Consider the following 25,791-nt stretch of genomic DNA (forward strand, 5'->3'; position numbering starts at 1 on the left):
CCTGACAAGATAAAGACGATACTAAGCTTTAGCAGATAGAAGAATGGAAGAAGCAGAAGGAGGTTAAATGTACCTTTGTCTTCTGATATTGCAGGGAAGGTATGCCAACAAGCAATCAAAGAGTCAATGTGTACTTTGAAGTGTAACTGTGCTGACAGATACATAAAAACCATAAAACACAAATTTGGAGGTGGAAAGATAAAACATAAAAAACAAATTTGGAGGTGGAAAGAAGAAAAAGAGAAGAGAAAAGAGAAAGAGAACTATGGGGACTCAGGTTGGACAGGAGTAATCCACTTGAGCTCGTTTGCTTATTCAATGGTAGGATAAGGTGCTTTCACAGGCATGGGATATGTCCTCTGCAATTTTTCCCCCACACACATTGGTTTAGCTATGGCCACTGAAGGATCTGGCATCCCAGGGTAAATTTCCTCAACTCTCCCATACTGGTGTTGGCAGGAGTTCAGAGGTGCTTCTTCTCATTTTTGTCTTTCTGAGAAAAGATTAGCTACATCTACATTTACCAACATTTCAAATCAGTAGGTCCATTCATAGCTGAACTTTTGAATGCATGCATTCCATCTTATATTGCAGTGTAGCAAATGAAGAAAGATGTCAAAAGATCTCTGTATAACTTTTGCAATGCTGTCACAACAAATTACCACACCTAGGGTGGCTCACCCATAAAGAACTGTATAACTTTTGCAATTCTGAAGACCAGAGGCTCAACAGTCTCAGTGTGATGAAACAGGGATGTTGGGGAACTTAGGATTACTTCGTCTCCTAGCTTTGGGGGTTGGCAGCACTCCTTGGCTTGTGACCGCATCACTTCAATCCCTACCTCCATGTTTATGCCAACTTCTCTTCTGTGTTTTATCTCCATGTAATCATCTCTTATGCTATTGAAGTTAGCGTATGGATCCACCTAGATGATTCAGAATAATTTTCTCGTGTCATGATCCTTAATTGAAGCACTTCTTTTCTTACATGATACATTTATAGAATCCAAAAATTAGGACCTAATATCTTTAAATGGCCATTATTCATTTCATTACAACCTGACTTTGTTGAGTTATGAATACTTCAGTAAGAGGAGTAAGTTGGGTATTCACTGAGTGATGCTCCTGGTACAATTTAATTGCAAGTTTAACTTCATTTATCTTGCAGAAACTGCCTTGGAATGTGAATCAGAATGCTGGCAATTGTTACTTCCTAATCACATAGCCTAATGTCAATATTCCAGAATCTGTTGTTTTTTAAAATTATCTCATAGAATAGCTTTTATATCCAAATAAAAATGTGACAGTAGCAAATCACAAGGTAGGTGACTTTATATGATCTGTATTTCACATATTTCTTGACTGAAACTGAATTTTTTATTTATGTAAAATGAGTAGATTTCATGTTTCTCACAAATTATTATAATGGCATATTCATTAGCTTCACAGTAACAAGTTTAACATTCTGGTATTTATACATATAATGATATAACTGGTAGAGGAAAAAGAAAAATGGAAATCCTACTATTATGCAGGAGTATAAATGCAGGCAGTAAATAGAATTAATTCCCAGTACGTTACCTCACTTATATGGATTATGTTTTTTACATATTTTACATATTTTGACAGTAAATGAATGCATTAACTCTCCAGAGTAGCACTATGTGTTTCAAGTAATTTACAATGCATGTATAATTGATTTTACAGACCCAAAGGGGCACACCTTGGTCTCCATAAGTTCCTCAAACATTTATCAGTTATTATTTTGGAGGCAATTCTTGTTTAACCAGTGATGTTCCAAATTTTATGAACAAGTCATGGCTAGAAACTTCATGAAATCACCCTAGATTTAGACACATAAATGTGTGGCAACCAAAAAATCCACTTTGAGAAATACTGATGTGTGTGCGTCAGTGCTTCTGTTGATGACTTGGAATGATTGATCACTTCTGAAGTTACCAGTGGAATACACTTTGGAGAAAGTGCTTTCACTCGGTGTCAGTGAGGCTGCACAAGGCTTTCCCAGAAAGTGGCAGGTGAGAAGAGGCAAAAAAAAAAAAAAAAAAAAAAAAGTTAACTAAGCCTTCAAAGAACAATTACCTGTCTGTCTCTCCCATACCCTGGCTTTGATATTTTTTAAGGATTTATTTATTTATATTGGAAAGGCAGATCAGATTTTATGGAGAGAAGGAGAGACAAAGATCTTCCATCATCTGAATCACTCTAACTGGTCTTAATAGCTGGAACTGAGCCAATCTGAAGCCAGGAGCCTCCTTTGGGCCTCCCACATGGTTGCAGGGTACCAAGGCTTTTGGTGAACCTCTACTGCTTTCTTGGGTCACAGCTGGAACATGAACCATCTCCCATATGGGATCCCAGTGCTTGCAAGGTGAAGATTTGGTCATTGAGCCATGGCAGTGAACCCTGCTCTGATCTCTTCCTTTCTGAAACCCTTGCTGTCCACGTTTTGGTGAAAGTGGTGATGGTTGATTAGCAGATCATAACAGTGAAGGCTGGCTATGCATGGTGTAGCATATTACAGGAAAGTCATTCTAGTGTTTCACCTTTGGTGACAAAAACTCGCACATGTAAGAGGAAAAGTTATACTGCCCATGGGGTGGGTGTATTTCTAGGCACCTTGATGCCACTTGGGATGCTTGCATCCCATAGTGGAGTCCTGCATCCTCTGCTTTTGGTCAGCTTCCTGCTAGTAGTTACTCTGGGAGGTAGCAGACAACGGCAAAAGTGCTTTCGATGGTTACCCAAGAGGGAAACCTGGGTTGAATTCCAGGTTCCTGGCTTTAACCTGGCACAGCACAACCATAATTGCTGTGAGCATCAGGGAGTGAATCAGCAAGCAAGAGCTCTTCTCACTCTCTGTCTTTGAAATAAAATGAAGGTAAATACACACAAGCTGACAAAAATTATACATTATATTGCTTAAGGGGGTTGACAGGCTTCAAGCTAAAGACACAACTCTTTTTTTTACTTGTCCATGAGGAGTTCTATGCTCTTTTGATAGACATGCTCTAAGGCAAGAAGAAAATTAAGCATGCGTAAAGCACCTGCTATGTGATAGGGAAGAAGTTTGGTATTTCTTTAGGTGTCATTTACTTTAACCCTTGCAACATTTGTAACAGCGTGAATGCAATTCTATTTTTGTGAATTGAATTTTGTCTTCTTAAAAGATACATTGAATTCCTAACTTTAGTCCACTTACCTTATTTGGGCATACAGTCTTTGCAAAAGTAATGAGATTAAGTAAACTCACTAGGGTGAACCCTAGTATGATATGACCAGTGTCCTTACATTGAGAGGAAAATGCCGCATGAAGTTGGAAACACACAAGGAGAACATGGCCATGTAAAGGTTAGGAGAAAATTGAAGCCATGAAGCCACAAATCAGGAAACATCTAGAGCCACTAAAACTGGAAGAAGCCAAGGAGGGTCCCTTCCAAGAGGCTGCAGACTTCCTGGGAAGAGTTTGCTAGCTTCCTGATTTTTGGAATACTGCCAAATTTCTGTTGTTAAAACGATCCAATTTATAGCAATTTGTTGTAACTGTCCTAGGAAGTTAACCTAATCATCTCATTTCAATGTTTCACAATTGCTCATGATCACGCAATTGGTACACAGCATGACCAAGATAGAGACCCAGCTCTTTTTACTTTGGCCACAATATCTTTATACTTTTCCAAAATTACCCCCCCGGGGGGGGGAACAAAACAAAAGCAAGATCAAGGGTCTAAGAAAGTTCTTCAGAGTTCTTCAGAGGTATTCTGTTGCTCTCCTTAGAATAAATGAATCATTGAACCACATTTGTTCTAATGCATTCAAGTAGGGGAAGGTATTCTCTCCTTAGTGCTCAATGGATGAATAAAGCTTACCACATTGCAAACACATTAGAAATGGCAATTTGACTCACGTCAGAGCCTCTGTGTGATATAGACTTAATGGCAAACTCAATGTAGAACTGGCTTACTTTCTGAGGTTATTTGTTGTTTGTGACAAGTGGGGAAATTGTAGAGATAAGCATCTTCACTTGCTATTTATTGAGTTTATGGAAATCTTAGTTGACTTTTAAACATCTGTCTTCTTCTTTACAAAAAAAAAAAGAAAGAAAAAAAAAAAAAGAAAAAGAAAGAAAGAAATCTACCCTTCAGGGTTATTTAAAAAAATTTCCCTTAGAGTGCTTGTGGGTTGCAGGGTTATTTAAAATTTTTTTTCCCTTAGTGTGAAGTTCATGTTTATAAAAGCACTTATCCCTATGCTTGGCACATATAAGGTGCTCAATCAATATTGTATCCACTACTTCTCCTTCACCTAGAATTCCTAGAGTTAGTTTTAAACATATGTCCTTTATCTTTTACCTTAAATTCCCTTTTTTTGCCCATAGCATTAGGTGAATGGCTAATATTCCTTGTGATAATAAAAGCAAATGCTGTAATGTTGAAGAGCTAATGCAAGGGAAGAGAGATAGATACTTATGAATATGGAAAGGCCTGGCAGAGAAATATTTCAACTGTACCTCTAGTCTTATCAAGAAGTGTCTTTTGCATTAGTTTCTAACATCAGTGAGAAGTTCTCTGAAGCTTTCAATCGGATGAAATGTGTTCTTGGAATCTGGTGGAGAATGGGGCTTTGCTCAATTGCTTGAACTGGCAAGCTGCGTTTGGATCTTTAGAAGAAGGAAGGAGGCTAGGGGAGTCACAGCTCATTCTTTTGGACTTTTAGATCTTATTTTTAAAGAAAAGTTTTCTTACTGTGCTTCAAATTTAAAATGTGAGAGAGGTAGGATCAAAGAATCACAGACACATTAGATTTTAGCTGAAACTAAAAATGCCCTTACATAGAATGCCGAGTTCATTGAAGCAGAGCTAGAGAAATCAGTATCTAGCTTATTATTTCCATTTGCAAAAATGATTTCAAAGAAACCTAGATTTCAATTGAGTAGAGGATGAAAATGATTACCAGGAAACTAAGACCCAGGTAAAGAAAGAAAAGACTTGTTCAATTTTGAATCAAGATAAGTTATGGGCAGAAAGCAAACAGATCTTTGACTCAGTTCAGGTCTTGTACAATCACATTGTCTAGTAGTTAAGTTTCTGTTCTATATTATCATCGGTTGGTATATTAGCTAAAACTTTGTCTGCAGGTGTTTCATTAATACATAGTACAGTCATATGATGTCTCTTGGAAGGCAGGTTCTGGGTACACTATATAGTAGTTGTGGAAGAATACATATTCAACAAACTTGGTACTCTGTACATGCAGTAAGTATACATTTTTGCAGGCTGATCTTGTTTAATACATTGTTCATCAAATTTGAAATCTTTCTAGGAGACGAATTTGGTGTGGCATGAATAATATAGGCTAGCCATTTCTGTTGTGAACAACATGTCATAAGAAAGATGACATTTCTTGATCTGTTTCTTGATCTGTTTTAACTTTGGAAATCAAGCCAAACCAAACTAAACTACCAACTTTCTAATAAAAAATGTTGTGATTAACCTAAATTTGTGATTACATTGCTATTAAGGAAAAACAACCTAAAGTCATAACTGAAAGATGGCTTTAGAACAAAGGTTCTTAAACATGTTAGGATTTGGAAGAGGAATCAGCATTTATCAAATATTTTCTTTTTTTTTTTTTTTTAATTATTAATAATATTTATTAATAACAACATATCAATATTGTTAGAATTATATCATATAATATCATATAATATGTAATTATTGGTAATTTATATATATTCATCTACTTTTTTTTTTTTTTTTTTTAATTATTTATTATTTAATGTCAAGCTCTGTGATTTAACATTCCACAAATGTTTCTGACTTCCTATTATCTTCCCACTACTTGCTAAAGAAAGTAAATCAACACATTTAAAAATTTCATGGTCTTCTACTAACACTACTAGGTGTTCTCAGACATCTTTAGAGAGAATTGTGATGCACTGTGTTCGATTCTGCCAGCTAACAATCCACATGTGCGTGGTGGGAGAATTCCCGGCGCGCCACGTTTCAGCACCACGGACAGAGAGGAAGGCGGATAAGCCACGCTGGTCTAGCCCGGCTTTTCAAATCTCCCGGGTGTTCTCATCACTTTCCGGGTGTTTTCTCAAACTACTCTCACAACCACAGAAGCCAGAAAAGACATTCGCTTAAAAAGAAGAAGCGCAAGGGTTTGCTTACCGTCTGAAAAGTCAATCAGCCCAAGGTAGTGCAGAAGTTTCAGAGAGGAGCACACGACCACCACAATTCCTAGGGTTTGGAGTCCTTCGGACTCGCCCTCTGCCCACATCCTCAGCGACCCCAGGCGCACCAGCAAGATGCCAGGCAGGCATTTAAAACCGGAAACCCACGCTCTGTGCCTCCTTTCCTGCGGCTCTCCTAAGTGCACTGTTTAATTTCGCCAGTCTCTCTTCTTGCACTCTCTCCCGCCTTTCCACGCCTCCCATCTCTCCTCCTCCTAGTTGGCAACCTCAACGTTTCATAGTAATCTTTGATTTTATTTCCTCTTCTCCCAGGGCAATTTCTTCAAAGGTTTAACCAACTCCTAAACATCTGCTAGCTGAGTTTAACAGTAATTGGCAGCATCTCACGGCAAATTCTCTTGGCGACTCAGAGGGAATGTATGTTGGCATTCCAAGACTGTTTGAAAGAAAGAGACCTAGTGCTTTAGATCTCTGACAGCCTGCATGATGAAAGCGGTTTTTGTCACAGGGCCAGAAGTTTGTCTTTATTTCCCCAGTGAAAAATCAAATAAACTGATTCTGGAATGCTGCAGACTCCTGCTTCGACATTTCGAAATGTCCCTGAAAACTATATTTCTAACAAAGTTATTGTAAACCAGACTGAACCCACAGTTGCATTTGTCTTTGGGGAAATTTTACATGAAGATCAGACATTATTAAACAGATAGGGAAATGACATGGTTATTGGGCAGCACGGAATGAGAAATTCTACTGAAATAAAGCAAAATGAAGAAGTCAAAGAATGATGTTGTTGTTGTGTCCTGACATTTGGACTCTGTGGACAAACTCTACCCTTTTTTTCACATGGACTGTCAGTAGCGAGCCCAGTGGGGAAGGGCGTTTGGTGTGACAGTGAGGGAAAGTTGGAGACTGAGGCATGAGGCACAGAGAACTGTGCTCAGGAAAGTTCTGTGGTTTCTGTGGATCACAATTTTGTCTTCTATGAACCATCCCATCGCAGCAAAGAGAACTGGAGTAAGCATTAAAATGCTTTTCTCAGAGTTTGAGAATACACTCTGTGGGCAACAGTGTGGGGGAAAGACACTCTCTCGAAGTGTTGTCAAGAATGTTAACTTGAAAATGAAATATTTAAATATCCTTTTTATTTTATTTTTAAAATTGTTTTATGGTACGATTTAATAGGCACTGTGGTCTCCCCTTTCCCTCCCCCAAGTTAAGTATCCTTTAATCTGGAGATTTCACTTACAGAAATCTCAATTGTAAGCATGTCAACAGGTGTGCACAGATATGTATGGACAATTATTCATTGCATCATTTATTTAGAACAGTGAACAACTGGAAAAAAATTGTATGTTCATTGCCAAGGAAGCTGGTTAAATAAATTATAGTATGTTTCTTTCTTTCTTTTTTAAACTATTTTTTATTGTAAAATCAGATATACAGAGAAAAGGAGAGACAGAGAGGAAGATATTCTGTCTGCTGATTCACTCACCAAGTGGCCTTAATGGCCGGAGCTGAGCCAATCCAAAGCCAGGAGCCCAGAGCCTCCTCCAGGTCTGCCACGCGGGTACAGGGTCCCAAGGCTTTGGAATCACAAGCTGGGAGCTGGACGGGAAGCAGGGCTGCCGGGATTAGAACCGGTGCCCATATGGCATCCTGGTGTGTGCAAGCCAAGGACTTTAGCCGCTAGGCTACTGTGCCAGCCCTGTAGTATATTTCTAAAGGAAATGCTATGTAGCCATTGAAAATACTATTATGTATCACTATATTTTTTCTGGGAAAATATTGAAAATACGTATGGAGTAAAAAGAAAGTTATTTAGTACATCACCAATTTAATTGAAAAAGGACACATATGCACACACCCCACAGAAACACAAATACTGGCCTTTCCATAGAGTATTTCTAGAAGGATTCATTGATAATTGAAAACTTTAGTTGCTTCTGGAGAAGGGACTGGGTCAGAAGATGATTCTTGTTGAAATTTTCTCCCACAGAAGCCTGTAACAGATTTAAAACAACAGCCACTAAGTGTGCATGTAGTCTTTCCTTTTCCTTCTATGTTAGAGGTAAAAGCACCATGTGTCTGAGGAGGACTCAGGAGCGGCTTGTCTACCCTTGATATCCTTTTTCAGTTTCCTACGTCCAACTTCAATTTCATTGATGTATAGGCAGTGGTGTCCTAGTGTATCAATCTGTTTTATTTTCTCTCACAAAATTGGAAAGTCTGGGTGTTCTACAAAAAAAAAAAAGATGCTTCTTTAACTCATAGTGCTAGAGATTTCAGGGCTTGGGGTTCTCCCCACTTCACTGGTTTAATACATGACACTGCCCTTTCTGATTTCATTTGTCCACAAGGACATCTGACAAATTCGCCTTCTCAAAGACTTTGATTTAAAGTGTTTCTTCTTTACAGTGTTCCTAGGAAGTATAATACTTAACCATGGGGCTTTATTGTATCCATACACAAGGAACTAGATTTGAAACAAGAAACCTTCTGGTATGGTTACACTGTGTTCTCTTGGCTTCTTTAGCCTATTCTTTCTATGATGTCCACCTGCGCCTCCCCCCTCTCTCTATTTCTTACTTTACAACACCTCTCTGCCTTACTTGATTGCTGTTATTCCTGATTCTTCTGCCTCTGCCTTATCCCACTTTACAAACTGGTTTATGCTCATGGCTCGCATCGACAGAGCTGTGCACATGGTTCTGGTCTCAGCCACTTTTTCTGGGAATCTATTCTACATTTCAACTGTTGACCAATTTCATCTCACGCACAACATCCCTGGTTCAGTTCACCCCGTCATGTGGTTTCTGCACTCATTTTCCCTCTCCATGTAACCCCCTTATAAATCTTTGTGGAAGTTTCCTCGTTGACTGAATGAGGTGTTTGGTCCTAACTGGAGCATTTGTGCAGTCTGCTTCACAGACGGGTTTTTCTTGTTTCCAACCAGATTGCAAAGTGAAGGTGTTTATGTTGGAGGTCTGAGCCTGTACAGCAGTTGACACCTCTCTCACTAAATTGTTCCCAACTGCTATTTTTTGGCCAAGAATTTTTCACTTTGTTGGCTCTCTTCAATTCTTTATCAAATCCAGCAGTCATTTTCCCCCCTTGGGGCTATTTGCAGGCAAGATTTGGTATTTTGTGAAGAGCCGCTGTCTCGGGGAGAATGGGGTTGGGAGGGTGGTTAGCTGATAAAAAGTGACATACCTGACTTTTGTTCTCAGTTAGTCTCCACAAAAGGCTCGGTTCCAATCTAAGCCTTTTATATCCTGACAAGTGAGGATGAGCCATAACCCTCCTATTCCCTCCGGGTTTTTTGAAACCAAAATGCCCACCTTTACGAATGCCAATCTTCTGGGAAACAATTACAGAGTCTCTGGGTGTGAATACTAGCTTTGTTTCCTATTAGATACATGAGTAGAATATATTCCTCAAGCTTTTGGAGCCATTGTTCTTACTGGGGGATAATATTGGTACCCACATCCCACGTCTGTTGCCATAACGAAGTAAGACAATGTCATCAACTGCTTAGCATGGCACCTGGCAGTGAATGGTGGTGAAACATGAAATCTGTTTGAGTACTTCATTTGGGCCAGACTGTCTGTATTGACTCTTAGCTTTACCTTTCTCTTAGCTCTGTGACTATTGGCAAGTTACTTAGTCTCTCTGTATCTCAGTTTTCTCAACCTGTAAAACAGGAAATTGTTGTGAGATTAAAACGAGTCACTAATTATGCATAGAAAGACCTATGGTATCATTACTCTTGCCATTCTTATCCCTAAATCTCATTGGCTGGCCTCCCTGATAAGTCATTGGCCTGGTATGTGTAATCTGCAGGCTTCCACCTGAGAAAGGGAGGCAAGGAGTGTTTTCTCAGGGAGGCACTCAGATTTTCTCTGGACACTGAAAATCTCCCTCCTAGGCAAAGGTTTTCTGCTGAGCTCAATCTACTGCTTGAGCGTCTTTCTTCAGCAGCCACACAACCTAGTCCTAATTGGCTGCATTTGCTGTGGTCACCTTGCTCTTTGCTGGGAGACCTAAGGTTATTACGGGGACCCCATGTACAGTGTCCCAAAAGATCCGAGAATTTCCAGGCACAGTATGTGCTATACTCAACAGGGCTTGCTGTGGCCACGAGGGTTTTCTGAGCAGCTCTTCTAGAAAGGTGTTGTCTAAACCTTATTTGGATAAACTAATTTTGTAGGAACCTCATTTTTCGGCATCTTCTGCTGCAAGCCGGTATAAAAGTAATGCCTATAATTGCACTTGGACTTTTTTCTTTTTCTTTAAGACGTTCAAAAGAAATGAGAGAGTTCCTCAGAGCATCATTTCAGAGCTGTTGATTCTGCCAGAAAGCGAATTATTTAACTGCAGGATAGTTATAGTTCAGAGAGAAGAGCATTATTATTCCCATAAACAATCAACATGGGGAAATCATTCCTATGTTCTCACCCTTATTCCTGGGGCCTTTTTAAGGGGCACCAGCTATGTTTAATTAGTTTTATAATGCTGCTTTTGCTAACACAATATAAAATAATGGAGTATCTCTCCTTTTCTGTCTTCTTCCTTCCTTCCTCCTTGCTTTTATCCCCCCCTTCCTTCTTTCCTCTGTTTTTCAAATATTCAGCATTCATCCAAGCTTGGCGCATGCATTCCACAAGTAAATTCTCAAAGTCTAAAACGTCCTCTAACACCTTGAATTTATAAATTCAAATTGACCTTTAATTTAACCCTTAAAATCTCTACATATTACAGGTTTCAAATGAATATTTGTTTTAAATTGCCATGTCAATCTTAAAATCAGTTTCAACATATATAATTATTTCTGTTACATAGTTAAGCAAAGAGAGTAGAATTAAATGCTATTGGCATTTTCCATGGACAAGATGGTATGTGGAACTCTTTGCATGGCTTTTCCCCATTTATTATCACTATAACTCTTGGAGTTCTTACTAGTGTCAACTCTCAGAACAATTTCATATGGGTGCTGAAATGGAAAATCCTCAGTTACCCAGCTAGAGACTCTGCTTGCAGAATTGCACTATGGGAAGGAGACAGTCTGTCTCAAACAGCTTCCTGTGCCAAGCAGCTGGACTGGCTCTCTATCCACCTTCGCCCCAGGCCCTCAGGGTGCAGATTTGATTTTTTTTTGTCAGCTATGAGGATTGCTGGTTGGAGGGGAGACAAGTAGAGGCAAGGCTGTTGGTTTTCACCCTGGGGTTCCAGAAAACCCCCAGGAAAGATTTGTGCAGATATTTTAGGAGTCTGATTTTTGGGAGCACCTTGAATACTGCTTCAACTCTTCCATGTTCTTTGGGTTGAACACTAGGAGCCTCTTCTCAGCTGTCAGCCTGCAGACCCCATTCTCCTTTCTCCGTCTTATCAACAGTCCTTTCCTCTGCTATGGTCTAAGACAAGGAGGCTGAGGTGCAGGTGTCCGCTTAGCCCAGGCTGAAAAACAGGAGCTGATACTTCTGGTAGGCACATTACTTAGCTTCCACTGTGGGTGGAAATTTTAAGTGCAACCATTTGTTGCTTTGAAAGGAATTAAACTGTCATCAGTGGAAAGATACTTGTAAATGAACCCAGTGAGTAATGATGTTTAAATATCCACAGACATGTTTCTATGTTCACTTCCTTTGCTTTCTCAACGGGGTGTGCCGGCTGCCCTCGGGATTTTCAATAAAAATTCTGATTCAGTACACTCATTTGTGATCCAGCCCATGGATTTGACTAATCGGTTATTCTCCTGCCTTCCATACCTCTTCTTTCCTTCCTTCCTTCCTGCCTTCCTGCCTTCCTTCTTGCCTGTCTGCCTTCCTTCCTCCCTTCCCCTATCCCTTGCTTTCTTTTTGGAAAGAGACTGCCAGAAATATACCAAATATCCTATTATGCACAGAACAGTCCTTGCCATAACAAAGAAATATGTGTCCCAATGTTAATAGCACGGTGGTGGAGGAAATCCAGATTTAGGGTACCAACCAAGAAGCAGAGTTAATGTTTCATATGATTTGTGCATCCTCCACTTTATCCTGAATTGCTAAATTGTTTTCTGGGGTTGTTATACAAATTTACACTCCAGTCAGTAGTATGTGTAAGAGCTCTTAGTCAATCCTATTTTACACGAGGCTGTGGATGGGTGTGGAATGACTTGAAGAAAGGTGTGGAATGATGAGGACCTTGAAAAAGATTTGATAAAGGTACAGATTTTATATCTCCCCAGAGAGACACTGCAAAAGGAAGATAAGAACAACTCTTCATTCCAAAAGATGTTTATAAAATTTCTATTCTGTGCTGGAAACTACACTCCATACACCTGTTTTCTAATTTTCCTCAGACTGCACAAGTTAGCCTGAGAGACTGGCACAGCATATTTTATAGAATGGGCTTTGAATCCAAGGAAACTGGTGTTGACCCTAGAACACTTTACTAGGCTTGTGCCTTAGGAAATGATTTCAATTCTCTGTGCTTCAATTTCTCATCTTTTAATTGGAAATCCAGTAAATTTATATCTAAACATTGTGATGGAGACAATGCCACAGGTGACCCACAAATTCTAGCTGTCTTTGTTGTCATCATTAACATCGTTAGTCTCATTTAATGTGTCAAGAAGAAAGTCTCAGAGATTAGTTAAATTGCAAAAGATCACAGCTACCAAGTAGTACAACTAGCCTCTGAACTCAAGTCTCACTGACTCCCAAATTCACCTCATTTCAACTGCACCAAGTCATCTCCTAAGAGGGCAAAATTCTCATCCCATCCACTAATTTTCAGGGAGAAAGGCCCATTTGAATCATTAAAAGTCACAATTCATGAAATATTTTGAAATAACAAATTTTAATGGTCTCATGAATATTTAGTAACTCAACTAAGTAAAACAAATGCTTCCAACATATCAGTGCCCTGGGACTTGCTGAAATAGACAGACGAGATGAGCTGTAACTAGAATACAGACTGCATGCATGTGTTCTAGAGAGTCTAAACACAACATGTTCTTTCACACATTGCAAGCACATCTGTTAACATCATTAATAGCCTGCACCGCCCCTGAGGTGAATGGACTGAAACCTATTGTCTGGGCAAAAATCACCAAGGTTGCTTAGTGGTTTCTTAGCGAATGATACTTGGCTCCCTATACACTGTCTCCCATCATGTCCTCCAAGTTCTCCTCCATTTCTCCCTACCCCCTGGGAGGACATTTGTCTTTAGAGGCTGGCAATGAGGCATTTGCCATTGCACACATTCTGACATATTTTACATATGTTCCAAGAAGCCAAGGCTAAATTACACTGGTGAGTTATTAAAAACAGCTCTCAATGCTATTATTATTTATTGCGTTTCCGACCCTCAGCAGCAGCTGATTATACTGCTTAATCTTGTATTTTTTTTAATTCCCCACCCTGAAATTAGTTCTTGCTGCAATGAGTGAGCAAGGTCAACCATGCTGAGCACTCTTTGGGAAACAGAGTTGGATGGACAAGCTCAGTTTCTCCACTGAGGAGGAAAGCCCTTTCCTGGAACATGGGTGCCTCTCTTTTGAAGAGCCTCATGAAGGAATTGTTCCACATGGTAGGTCTTCCCCTGCTAGCCCCCAGCATATAGCCTCATGGCTACCATCTTCACTGTCATTGCAGGTCCTCTGGGATTTGGCCTCTGTCCATCTCCCAGCTGCATCTCTCATGGATCTACCTCTCCTTCTGCAATTTAGTCACTACATTTATTCCATTGCTACGCTCTGCATTCTGAGCCTTCCCACATGCTGGTCTGTTCGCCTGAAAGTTTACCTCCATTTACAGGGAAGATTTTCACAATAATAAGCAGAAGGATTTATTCTCTGCTTTTACAAAATGCTACACTTATATATACTGTAGTCCTCAACATATTATATTGTCACTATGTATTTGTGCATTACCTTTTATGTTGTGAACTATTGGAAAGTAAGGGTAGGTCTTAGCTGTAATGCTCCCAGCAAAGGGGCTAGCACAATGCAAGTGCTTCAAGAATTAAGAACCTCATGATCTGAAGCATTGTAGTAAAACAAGGAGTCCACACTCTTGAAGGAGGCATTTATCTATTTTACTGAACAAATGTTGATTGAATGTCAACAATGCGCCTGGTAAAGGGCTAAGTGCTAGGAATACAGTGTTTAGAAATGAATGGTCAGAGTTTCAGTGACCTAAAGCAGGAGATGTACAGGACTCAAATAGTAATGCAAGTATATAGAGACAAGCTGTGATAAGATACAGACATAGAGACAATCCAGGACAGAGTTGGTATATAAGGTTTCCACATGGATGGCTTCCTTGAGCCAAGAGCTGAAGGATGAATAGGCATTTACTGCCTTGTAGACGGAGGCAAAAACATTTATGGGCAAAGGGACAGGATGTGCAAAGGTCCTGAGGTGAGCATGGGTCTTATTGTTGAAAAGATACCTGGGGACAGACTGAAGAGCATTGCTAGAGAGCAGGGAATGGTTGGGGGTAGGGAGGACATGACAACAGATCATAGTGCGAGTCACTGAGAAGCCAGGCCATCTGGAGAGTTTTGTAGACCATGTTAAGGGTTTATCTAGTCTGGATTTAAAGCAAAGGAATGATATCATGATTCTGTGGGTTTTAACATTTTTGCAATATAGAAGGGAGGTGGGAGGCAAAGACAGAGTTGGATATATTCCTCTGCAGTGCCTCAGGGGTAATGTGGACTCTGACTAAAGTACAATGTGGTAGTGGGAAGCCTTCCAGAGGTTCTCACAAAGACAGCTGGAGCATATGTCAGGTTCATACACCTACTCTGTACCTTTTTTGATGCAGAAGCTCATGCTGGGAATTGCTCAGTCTTTCCTGGGCTCAGCTACTTTGCAGCCTCCACTTCAGATCTGACCTGCCAATGGCTGTGCCTGAGCCCCAGTTAGCTTTGTTACTTATAGTCTAGGCCTTTTGCATAAACTGATCCAAGAATTAGGCCTTTCTTGATTCTTACTTTTTGGACCCAAAAGGGTTAAGTCAACTTCTACCTAAACTTCACTTGCTACTTTAGAAAGAATGGGACCTGGATCATGTCATTTCATCTGTTCATGCAGTCATCCTTCCATCTGCCCACCCACCTTGCATCCACTCCTCTGTGTGTGTCCATCTATCTGGCCCTCCATCCATCCATGAAGACATCTCTCCATCCCTGTCCACTCATCCAGCCAACTTCGAGCGTATGTGTCCTTCCCCTCCTCTTTCCCTTCCATCCACTCACCCATTAATGAGTCCATCTCTTTGTGCAAACATCCAACAAAAAAATCACTGAGAAATTGCAGGAGGAAGGTCTAGAATTCTGTCTCATGATCACTAACAGAGGATGTAGTCTGCCACGTCCACATCTGTCCAATATGAATTAGTATCTGTCAGCTATAGCCAAGGGGATGGAGCTGGGTTTAGACACTGTCACACAATTTTGCTCTTTCAGTTCTCTGGCTGCTGAACTGGAGCCCCAGGCAAACCCTGCATTCTTCTCTACTGATTTAATTGGCCCATTATTTTAAACTTTTGCAGATAAGGGAATAAAAAAGTCAGTGGAATATTGTATTCATCACATTCAAATTAATATGCTTCATTACCACAAAGACAAGGAATGTAGTTGCAATATTTTCTTAAAACTTTTAATTGAATAGAGCATGGGAGGGGGAAAAGTGAAAATGGAAACCACCAAGCTCAGATGTTGTTTTTCACTTTCTCAAAACGTGTGCTGTTTGTGATCTACTCATCTCATTAGTGTTAATTATGAACTAAAATAAAACGGCACTTAACACTGCACTGAGACTTTAATTAAAGCAAAGTCTTCTTACCAGGAACTCTCCAAAGTCCAAGGTGGTTTTTCTAAAATACTACAACTTTCTGCTGGGTCTATATTACCTGCACACTCCGTCCCTCTCCTTGTACTAAAACTTGTGACATCCATAGCATCCATCCATCCACCCACCCATCCATCCATCCATCCATCCATCCATTAATCCATCTACATTCTGAACAACTAAATTTTAAATTTAGTTGTAGCGAAAGAAAGTTAATTATTTTTAAATAACATTATGCTCACTATTTTAAATACATGCAGCTTTGTATAACACCAAGAATACAGGGAACATTTGTAGTAGTGTTGTATTTCTATTTCTGATTTCATTCTCAAAAGAGTTCCAGCAAGCAAGGAAAACTTATTAGTATATCCATTTTACAGGAAACAAAACTGAGGCCCAAAAGAATTGAGTAACTTTCCCCAAATCAAATTGAGTCCCTTTTTTTCTTTCTTTGCAATGCTGAAGTACAAAGAGTATTCTGGATCATCCACACTCTTTAATTCATCAATTAATTCAACAAAAACCTGTCAGGATGTATGCTAGTGCCTGGAGAGTGCTCACAGGCTCAATGGGATAGGCAAACAATTATCTGGAGATGACAAGACAATACATTGGGACTGAGAAAAAGAAAGCAAGAAGACTGTGGGACCATGATTGGGACAATGGGCTAACTCGGGGGATCTAGAATGAATTCACCCAAAGAGGTAAGACTAGTGAAACAATTTCATCCAGAATTCCTGCAGAAGGACCAAGTCAGAATATTGGCCTAGTGATTGTCTCCTATAGTAACCCACAATCTAGCTTCCCAGCAGCAAACATAGTGTAGGGCCCATGCTGATAGACTGCAAGCAGACCTCCATCAAACTGGTAACAATCATTCCCACATAATCTGGTAATGACTGACCCGTCATTGTGCCATCTGACATCAAGCTCCAGGATAATGTTGAAACCAACTCTGGTTCTTGGATTCTGAAACCTGAACATGTGTAGGCTCCTGCCATATCTGCTCACAGCTGCTGGTCCTGAGGACCAGATCAAGTTTCTGAGCTCCCCTTGGAGGAGGTAGTTTGCTGTACAAATTCAGCTCTCCCACAGCCTTACCTGCTGCACAAAGCCTGAGCTTGTCCTATAAAAATCTTTCGTGAGGTTATTAATAGTTGTAAGTATAACAGCTTCTATTTTAAATACCTGCTGTGCTAAACCCTCTTTGAAGCACTTTATACACATGGAACTCACTTCGTTCTTTGAGAATAAGAAGTGAGGTCAACTATCCCACTAAAGAACACAGAAGTAGGAAGTACTACCTCAGGGCGTGCGGGAGAACACTCCTTGGGACTCTGTAAAGTCCACACTAGCAAGAAAGCCCTGGCTTTTGGTTCCCTACGCCTGTGACCACCCGGAGGGAGGAGTGGACAAGAGCCCAGAGAAGAGACCTTCCCAGGAATTCCAAATTGGGTCCTCTGCTGCAGCTACAGTTGCTGGGGAAGGAAGGTGAACCAGTCCCCTATTATGTTCCTTGGCCTGGTGAAAGTACAGAAAGGACTCCTTGAAAGCCAAGAACTGGCAAAAGACCAGAGGAAAAGATCCTAAGACAATAACAGTGGCATTCTCTACCAATTTATCCGGCCTATCACTGGGTGCTTACCTTCATCCAGACTCTTTCACAAATTGCTGTCAATGACAGGAATATGCCTGAGGCACTCAGGTACACACTGAAAGATCTCCAGATGGACACAACTGAGATAATTTGAGCAAAAAACCAGTGAAATAACACTGTTTCACAATGCATTGTATAAATGTAAATAACCATGACCTACATAGAGTACCTCTCCACTCCATAAACATGGGCGCTACAGACTGGTTTCTTTCCCATGAAAACAGTGTAAGACAGGGAAAGGAGATGAACTTCCCCGTGGGGAAAGCTGGCAAACTGTACCTCTACAATGATAAAGACCAACAGCAACAATGAAAGATTGACAGTAGCCACCCTTCAAGCAATGGGATGAAAAAGGCCTTTGCCTCTGTGGTCTTCCTACCCAAACCCATTATGTCAGTGTAATTGTGAAGGAACATGAGATAAAATCTGGAGGAGGGCCAGTCTACAGAACCCCTGCATGGGTACTTCTTATAACCATCCATGTCATCAGAACAGAAAAGTTGAAGAAACTTGTCACAGCCAAGAGGAGCCTGAGGACACAGGATGATGAAATATCACGTGGTGTCCTGGATGGGATCCTGCACTGAAAAACGACATTAAGGAAAAGTAAGAAAATCGGAATTCATTAGGGACTTTGGCTAATAACAGCACAGTAATATTGGTTCATCAATTGTGGCAATGCTAATGCAGGCACTTAATAAAAGGGAAAAGGACTTTGTGGTATGTGGGAACTCCACATGCTGTCTCTATAGTTTTTATGTAAATATAAAGCTATCTAAAAGGAAAGGTTTATTTTAAAAAATTAGACAGGAACACAACCTTGCAGAAGCAGTTCATCAGGACAAAGTTTCACCCAACTTGACATTGCCTTTTGCTTCTTAGAAAAATCTAAATTTCTGTAGAAAAATCTGGTTGCTGAACTGCAGAGGGATGGGGATATTGAATCTAACAGGCTTTTCACAAGTCCCACAGGGGTCTGGTGGCAGTTAGATTCATTAACTTGGCATTTTCTAATGATTAACACAGATCAATAACCCACCGGGTTCGGTCCGGAAATCAATTGCCCCATTAATGAGAATGAAAGTGCCATTTTATTATCCAGGCCCTGGACCTTTTACAGAAAAGGCTTCTGGGGTTTTGGGCTTTCTTCTGTTCCCTCTGCTGTATATCAGGTTAATTAAAACTCCTACTCAGGTCCCCCAAGCCTTGTGCCTATGACTTGCAGCAAAATTAAGTGCAGGGAGATACTTACAGAAAAATGGGTTAGTGGGCATTCACTAGTGATATTCTGGGCTAGGTGACCAGTCAATGAAATTTGACAGAGGATCTACTCAGTAGTCAGGTCACTGCTCCAATGCCACTTTCGTAGAGGGACCTTGACCCTGGTCTAAGACATCAACACCCTGTGCTCTCTCGCCATTGCCTTTTACCATTGCTAGATTTATATTTAATAGGTTTATTGATTTTCCTTCTTTCTTTGTCTCCCCACTAAAGTGTAATTCCCATGAGGTCAGGGTCTTGGCTGTTCTTCCTCAGTGTCTAGCATCCAGCAGTTCCTCAAGCAACAGCTTAGAATATAAGAATGCTCGATAGAATATTGTTAGACACTGGGGAAACAGGAATGAATGAGATCCAGACCAAGAGATGCCCCCAAGGCCTCTCGTTCAGTGAGAGAGATGAACCCAACACAGGATCCTATAGCATAGAGAGGGAAATCCTGCAGGAAGGGGTGGGTCAGAAGAGTCAGCAGGGCTTGGGAAGTTTAGAAAAAAGCTTCCTAGGGCAACTAACACGACTCAGATTGAGTAGGTATGTAACTCAAATAGATAAAATTTTAAAAAGGAAAGAGAGAGCAGAGAGCAGGAGGGAGGGCAGAGAGCATGAAGAGGAGCTGCTGGCTGGAGGAAGTTATAGGATGAGGCTATGGATAGGGCAGGGGGCAGACTTCAGGCCTTGACAGTGTCTGGCTATCACCACGGACATGATCTTTAAAGTGATAAAGTTGGGATGGTGGAGATGGCAGGGTCAGATTTGTGCTGTGGAAGGATAACTCTTCTTGGGGTATGTACCAGCATTGGAGGAAGGTATAGGCAGGGTTAAGAGAATGGTGTGGATGGGTTGGAAGAGTGTAGACAGGATTAAAAGAAGCTCTAGACAGAGTAAGAGGACAGTGTGGATAGTATTGTGGAGACTATGGGCAGAGTTTGAAGGGAGTGTAGATAGGATTGGAGGAGGGGGCAAAGGGAACACACAAGGTTGAATGGGAGAGTTCAGAGACATGGTGAGGCAACCTGGTGATGCCTGTGGGGTCCTGAAACAGGGAGAGACGAGTGAAGAAGAGCAATGCAGATGGTCAGGAGGTCAAGTGGACGCATCAGAAGTGGATTCACAAAAACAGATGCTGTACTTCAGGCACACCTCAGACAGGATCTTAATTTGTCTAGCTGCCTATAATATGTCTGCACTTATGCTGCTATTGTCATGTGATAGTTGGTTCATGTCCACTCCTGGCTGGAGTTTAGGCAGCAGGAAGGAGCTTGTGCTAACTTTTGTAGCCAGGCCAGGGCACAGGGAGTGACTCTAGGACTCACAAGTAAATTTGTATGTACCATGTAGTGAGAGGACACCCAGCAAGTAGAAGCTAATGTTGGAATGACACGTGGACTCCAGGACAGTTTGGTTGGGATGCCATACAATCTCTGGTGTTCAAGTAGGGCATGGGTACATTATACCTAGCCCATAAATAGTTTTAGGTTCCTAAGTAAGGATGGATGAATGAACCAGTGGTTAGGCTGTAGTATATACTTTAATGTGGTAATGCAAAGGAATGAAAAATGTATTACACAGAGCTGGTAAGGGACAGGCAATAAACCATGTGCTATTGGCTTCATCTCCTTTTTTGACCCCAAGCTCAGAGAAGTCCCTTGATAGGTCAGCAGATGAAGCTGCTGAAGACCCTAGCTGGAGTTACAGGACCCACCTCCAACTACCATGCTTAGAGAACTGAACTCTCCATGCCTGCCTACCTATGTGTCTTGGATGACCTAATCTTCACTATTTACCAATCCCTAGAATCATGGAGTTCACCGGATCCTAAATGTCATTTAATCTCATCCTGATTTTATAGGAAGGGTCAGACAGGACATTGTGATGGATGTGACATTGTAAGTCATGCATGTCAGTTTCTGCACATGGGAAAACATCCAGGTGGTCCCCTGTTCATGGACAAGCACTTCAAGGGAACACACATAGAAACTGACACACGGGCCTCTCTTTGTGCTGCACCAAACAGGTAACTCCAGTCTTAATCAATTCTCTCCCTGAGCTCCACATTCTCACCCTCAGCCTTTGACTCAGTATCTCCTCTATCTGAGTGGCTTATGGGCAACTGACAAATCACAGTTCCAAATTCAAACCCTGCATTGAATTTGCTTCTCAATATTGCCTCCAGTAAGTGCCAGTTCCATTTTGTTTAACATCTAGGTTTCCTCTGTAAGTGTCCTTTCTCTCTCACCCTTCCGGCCCCACACAAACTCTCTGCAGGCCTGCTTTCTTCTCTAAGATATATCTCAAGTCTCTATATGTGACTCTCAGTTGGTTCTCCAACAAAGAGAGGGTTCCCTGTAAGCACCCAGCCCTGGATCCATGTGCAGGCTCCGTGTCCAGGACAGAGAGAAAGAAGGATCAAGGGCAACCAGGAGCAGGGTCTACTGTGGCTTGCTGGGTGTAGGGATAAATGCAAAGGGAGTTGGGATCAAAGACTCAGGAACTCAGAGCTCCACCTGGGTGGAACTTTGGAGGTCTTTTGAGGAGGAAGCAAGAATAGGCTCATGTAACCCTCTCCCTTCTCCAGACTTCTCTTGCCTGGGGGTGGATATCAGGAACCTGGGGCCTGGTGACTAGACCTACCCTCATGCTGGGTCTTCAGCTGCTTCTTGCTAGTCTGGGAGAGTCGTTAAGGACAAATATCATTAACCAGGCTTCTCCTGCCAGCAACCATAAATCAAAAGTGCCACGATCTGAGCCCCAGTTGGCACTGCTCTGTGACTGACTTTAAGCAGACAAATGAATGTTTTGCACAAAAATTAATTTCCTTTAAATATTAAGGGGGAAGTTTTCCATTTTATTTGGTGTGGCTTTGATTACATTCCCAGGGCAAAGACTTCCAATCTGAAAATGGAAATCAATGAGAAACATGATTGAATTTTGGAAACGTCATTTTATAGCCAGCAGCTATGGGTGTGCCAGGGGTTCTGAGGGTTAGGAATATGAGTCATACTAGCATTTGGAGGGTTTGAAGAGTGAATGAGTCTATGATTCTATGATTCCCAAGAAGCTAACTTAGAACCCAGTGCCACTCCCAGCTGGTGACTGTCTATGTTTGTTGAGGTCTGAGTAAGTCTGTGAAACTTTTCCCATTTGTACCTTTTGTGGTGTGCCTCTCACCTGTAGGCTTTGCAGGTAGGATGGCACAGACTCTCCTGTTTTCTGGAATATTGGATGTTTGTGACTGCTTTAATCAATAAAGTCCCATGAAATTGGTTCTGTTTTGACCTGACTTTCTTGGAGGCTTCTGCCTTGGATCTGAGCCCCCAAAAAACCCAGACTACAGAACTTCAGACTCCTGCAAACAGAGGGACTCAGCTGTGTCCAGCCCCCAACCATTCCTGCCAAAGCACTGGGCAAGTGAAGAAAGCCATATTGGACTTGGGTAAGTTTCATGCCATAACAGGATGAAACACTGCTAGGATCAGTTCCTATAGGTCATCACATTAATATTCACATGTGTTGAATATCCGCTGTTTCCACACAATAGCCACCAATGCTCTTCAGCTTTATTCTGTGCACAATTGCAGAATGAGAAATTTCCCCTAATGTTGGAAAGAAAATTCATTTCATTGTATGTGTTTTGGGTCAGTACATTTACATACATTCTGCTTTAAGGGTGATTTAGGGGATTTCAAGGACAATTTCAACTACATACATTTTTCATTTTTTTGTGTGTGTGCTACCTCTGGAGTCACTAAAGTTATTATTTTATTTTTAAAAGCGATTTTTTGGGAAAGTCATATATACAGAAAGGAGGAAAGAGAGGGAGATCATCTGTCTGTTGATTCTCTCCCCAAGTGGCCATGATGGCCAGAGCTGTGCGGATCCGAATTCAAGAGCCCAGAGCCTCTTCTGCGTCTCCCACGCAGGTGCAGGGTCCAAGGCTTTTGGGGCCTTCACTGCTTTCCCAGGCCACAAGCAGGGGGCTGGATGGGAAGCAGGGTCACCAGGATTAGAACCGGTGCCCATATGGGATCCCGGGGCATTCAAGGCGAGGATGTTAGCCACTAGGCTACTGCGTTGGGCCCTAAAGTTATTTTCTAATCTGCTTTAGCCAGCTAACTTATAGATACTTATTTTTACAAGAGATAATGATACAAACTTGATCCCTGCTCATTTTTGAGTTGTGAATTTCACATTAGCATCCTCCCAAATAATGGTTTTATGATACGAATTATGAATGGAGGTCAGAACCAAGTAATATTCATAAATCCCTACATTATCTCACTCTTTTACAAAAGCATAAAGGAAATTTCTGTTCATACCATCAATCAGATAATGTTAGTACAGCAGATCCTGTTCTTAAATGTGAACCTATTGACCCCAAGGATACTCAGAAAATCACTGAGACTTTTGCTAACAAATGACTAACCAAATTTAGCTACAAGTGGACTTAAGCTATATGAAGGGCCTTGATGTGCAGATAAATCAGATAAGATATGCACAGGAAAGAATAATGAGCAAATCCAACGGTAGCTGGAATGAGTACTTTGTTTTAAGTAATATATTTTGCCCTCATTAAATTCATTAATATTCATGAATAAATAATTATATATATATGAGTTTCCTACTTTAATGACCCAGATCCAGCCAATCTTCCCCCTTTAAAATAGATACCCAGCAACAGAGTGCAGCCCGATTTGACTATGACTAGAATCATGTGTGCAATTTGTGAGTTTATTCCGTGAGGGCGTGACTGGAATGTAAGTTTTCCCAGGAATTCTGCTGCACTTTATCCTTTGGGGAGTCACCCACAGCCCTTGGCACACAGCAGCTTCCCAGCAGCGCTCAACACGTGGAAAATGATGCCAAGGGGGATGGCACGGATCCTCCAGGACAGGGCAGGATTCTTGGAGTGGGTGAGACAGAGCTGAGCCCCAGGCCAGTGGGAGGCAGGCATGGTGGGAGGCTGTACAGAGAATCATCCCTGAATCAGTGGAGAGACAGGCCAAGGTATAGAGATAAGACTGTGACAAGGATGATGGGATCTCTGTGGAAGACATGCCGACTGGGTCAGGGTTAGCACATTCTTTGTTAGGAAATGTCCTCCTCCACTTCAAACGCTTTTGGGAAAAACCTTCAATATCCCATGAGCACACTTCCTGGTGATCAGTAGCTAACACAGGATGAGACCTTGCAGTCTCTTGCATAGAGTGTGGAGCTGAGATGACTATATCCATTCCTCTGTCTCCAGGAGAGTGGATTTTTGCCACAAGTCTGGCACTGTTGAGGACACAGGTTGAGTGTGATTTTTTTTTTTCAAAATGCTTGGGATCATAAGTATTTCTTATTTTCCTTTGACTTTGAAAGAAAAATTCATGAAGACATACCTTGAGGATGGGATGCAAATCTAAGTTTCACATATACTTTAATTGCATGGGTCTAAGGTAGTTTTATACAATTTTTTAAATAATTTTGTACTGGAAATAGTTTTACGGTGTGGAATTTGCCACTTGTGACTTTGTGGTGGCATTCAAAAACTTCAGAGTTGGAAGTGTTTTGAATTTCAGATTTTCAGATTAGTGATACTCAGTGTGCATGGAAAATGATAGCAGGTTTATATGTAAACACACATACGTGCACACACAGAGAGAAGAAGGGAGAGAGAAAGATGCTTTGGCAGATGCTTCACCTGCTATCCTACTGGCAGTATGCCACTGAGACGTGCAACCTTGGGCTCAGTAACCAGAACTGTCTTCTTATTTGGTGTTAACTTAAGGACTTTCTGTGTACATAATAGCAAGAGGATGACTTGAAAGAAGGTCTAACAAAGTATTGTGCAAAACTCAGTCTCAACATAAAGGGCATCTCACAGGTCCATATTTTGATAGGAATGCTGATGAGTGAAGAGGAAGAAGCAAAGGAGAAGATGATGTTCATCGCATCTGAGAAACCAAACACTCTCGAGGCTTCAGCAGGACAGTTCATCCCCCTCTCCACGTACAAGGGCTGAGATGCACAGTTCTAACTGCTAGTCAAAAGAAAAGAGAACCAGTTTTGGCCTGTTTTCCACTTATTCTAAGGTGGTTTTTCTCTCCCATGCCGGATTGCTTGCCAGGGATTCCTACCTTCTGCATACCGTGGGGCGCTGCCCTCTGTAGGGGTGGGCAGAAGCAGAGCCGCCTTTCACTACTTCCCTCCACTTGTCCCTGCCTTCTTTCAGGGAGGAAAACCTGACCATGATCACCTTTCAAAGCAGCCAACTATCCCTAAGCTCCCGGAAGGCAGTTGCTGTGCCTGGGTTTGTTTAGCAGGAGAGGTCCAGAAGGCGGGACAGGAGGTGTGGCGGGGAGTGGATTGGGAACACGCTCTGCTGTTGAGGAAAGAGCCTCTTGAGCTTTCCCGTCTATGACCTAGGACAGTCATCCCTCTCGCTCACAGGAATGTTTTAATGAGAAAAGCAGAACTGACCATTGGAAGCCCACGAGTACACACCTGGCAGACAGCAAGCATGCAAGGAAATGCCAGTCTCTTGCTGCCCCAGCAGGTGCCCTTCAGTCTGACATCTAACAAGTGCAGATGAAAATGTGCAGCCTGCTTCAACCAGCCCCTTTGCTCTTCATTCTGGGTGGACAGTGGCCCTCCCCTTTCCCTTTGCTGACTATTTCAATTACGTTCCAGTGGCTTCAGGTCATCCCTTCTTGGCTTCTGGAAACCTCTCCTTCCAACACAACCAACCTGCCACCCAGACACTAACACAGTACCCTGCTTTGTCTCCTGTGCTCTCCCTTCCCCCCACAGTCAGCCA

At 41.5% G+C, this 25,791-nt stretch overlaps 1 protein-coding gene and 1 long non-coding RNA gene across 2 annotated transcripts in view; one reads left to right on the top strand and one right to left on the bottom strand.

Annotated features, from left to right (window-relative positions):
- The window catches only part of LOC131482627 (uncharacterized), a 59,626-nt gene extending 52,845 nt beyond the window's left edge, over positions 1-6,781 (top strand). The window contains exons 4-5 of the long non-coding RNA XR_009247174.1: positions 1,168-1,320; positions 6,529-6,781. This is a non-coding gene — a long non-coding RNA (uncharacterized LOC131482627). The remainder of the gene's footprint in view (positions 1-1,167; positions 1,321-6,528) is intronic.
- The window catches only part of KCNIP1 (potassium voltage-gated channel interacting protein 1), a 301,698-nt gene that overhangs the window by 41,264 nt on the left and 234,643 nt on the right, over positions 1-25,791 (bottom strand). The gene's annotated exons all lie outside the window — the stretch shown is intronic.

Source organism: Ochotona princeps, chromosome 19 (genome assembly GCF_030435755.1).
Source record: "Ochotona princeps isolate mOchPri1 chromosome 19, mOchPri1.hap1, whole genome shotgun sequence".
NCBI classification, from domain to species: Eukaryota; Metazoa; Chordata; class Mammalia; order Lagomorpha; family Ochotonidae; genus Ochotona; species Ochotona princeps.